The 1,999-nt window shown below is 35.0% G+C and overlaps 1 non-coding gene across 1 annotated transcript; it reads right to left on the bottom strand.

Moving 5' to 3' along the window:
• Positions 1 to 1,548: 1,548 nt before the first annotated feature.
• LOC128777500 (small nucleolar RNA SNORA62/SNORA6 family) lies at positions 1,549 to 1,702 on the bottom strand. The gene has a single exon (XR_008422747.1). It is a non-coding gene; the product is annotated as a small nucleolar RNA SNORA62/SNORA6 family (small nucleolar RNA).
• Between the last annotated feature and the right edge of the window lie 297 nt (positions 1,703 to 1,999).

Here is a 1,999-nt window from a genome sequence, read left to right as displayed (position 1 = left end):
TCTCTCTACTCCTCCCCTGCGCACGCTCTGTGTCTCTCTGTCTCTCAATAGTAAATAAATGTTAAAAAAAAAATTTTTTTTTAAAGAACTGGGTGTCAAAAAAAGTAGATTTCGTTAAAAAGGAAGAAGTAGTACTATATATTAAAAAGGAAAAAAAAAAGTGAGTAGGACTATAAAACAACTACCACAGATCTAGAGCCCAAAGTAACAGCTAACATACAGTTATAGCAAGTATTAATCCAGGAGCTTTATCCCCCATGACAACACCACGTGTTACCATGTTCAAAGGTCAATACTACCTTATCCACATTCTGAATTACATTCTGAATTCTGAACACTAAAAAAGCTTAAAACAAGCCAAACTGGTGGTAAAATCTGATCTAAGTTCATATAAGATAGCATATAGATCTTGATTTATCCTACTTGGCAAATATATACATGAAGAAACATTACCCCCAAAATCTAGGTAACCTTTAAATATCCTAATTAATGAAAAGTCATAGATACATCTATACGTATACATATAACCATTTTTTCTTAACTGCCCTATTTTATGCAGGAGATAGAGGAGTTACATCATTCAGTTTATCACAAAAACCAGCCATGCTTTTACAAAATGGACAAAAAGGGGGGCACCTGGGTAGCTCAGTCGGTTGAGCATCCAACTTTGGCTCAGGTCATGATCTCATGGCTGGTGAGTTCGAGCCTCACGTAGGGCTCTGTGCTGACAGCTCGGAGCCTGGAGCCTGCTTCCGATTCTGTGTCTCCCTCTCTCTCTGCCCCTAACCCACTCGCATTCTGTCTCTGTCTCTCTCAAAAATAGATAAACATTAAAAAAAAATTAAAAGGAAAAACAGGAACATACAAAAGAATAAAATTCTATTCAGCATATAACCTAGAGTAAGGTGGAAAATATGAGTCTGCTATTACAGATTTTGAATTGTACAGTATAAAGGTAGTGTATTTTTCATACATGTGCCCCAACCATTGACTAATTGCTTTATCTGATGTTCAACAAACGGAAACGTTACTTATTTCAACACCGAAGGAAAACCAGGCTGTTTGAGACCCACTAAAAAGATGGTATATTAGCTTTCAACATGGCATCTTTCTACCGGATTTTAAAGGATACTTTTAATTAGATATGAATTTGGCAAACACATGGTCTTTAAAAAACCCAAGATATAACTATAGCTATGATGTCCAATATGGTAGACATGTGGCTACTGAGTATTTGAAAAGTGACTAGTTTGCCTTTTTAAAACTTTTTTATTTTTATTTCATTTTTTTAAATGTTTATTTATTGGAATGCCTGGGTGGCTCAGTGGGTTATGCGTCCAACTTTGGTTCAGGTCATGATCTTATGGTTCATGAGTTCAGGCCCCGTGTCGGGCTCTGCTGACAGCTTAGAGCTGGAGCCTACTTCGGATTCTGTGTCTCCCTCTCTTTCTCTGACCCTCCCCTGCTCGCACACTGTTTCTCTCTCTTTCAAAAATAAATAAAGATTAAATTATTTATTTATTTATTTATTTATTTACTTATTTATATGCTTGTAGCCAGAATTACTATCAAATTCCACTCACTGAGCCAGAGATCCTTGCGCTGTTAACAAAAGATTTCCCCCTCCTACAGCACACTATATACACCTGTAAGTTCATCTGCCAGCCAGTGGCCTCAACTCCAAGCTCTAACAATATGCAGGAAAAGTGACTAGTTTGAATTGAGATGTGCTATAAATGAAAATATACACTGAATTTCAAAAACTTACTGTGAGAAAATGAATGTAAAATATCTCAGAATTTTATATTAATTATGCAATGAAATGATAGTATTTTACTGATGGGGGTTAAATAAAATATTTCATTGATTGATTAGTTCCTTTTTCCTCTTGTAATGTGCCTAGAGAAAAATTTCAAATTACATGTGTAGCTTACACTATACTTTTTTTTTAAATATATTTTTAATGTTTTTATTTATTTTTGAAGGAGAAAAAGACAGA

The sequence above is a fragment of the Panthera pardus genome, unplaced genomic scaffold, assembly GCF_024362965.1.
Source record: "Panthera pardus isolate Hobbes unplaced genomic scaffold, ASM2436296v1 HiC_scaffold_16, whole genome shotgun sequence".
NCBI classification, from domain to species: Eukaryota; Metazoa; Chordata; class Mammalia; order Carnivora; family Felidae; genus Panthera; species Panthera pardus.
Note: the sequence above shows the minus strand (reverse complement) of the source record. Positions and strands in the feature narration are given on the sequence as shown.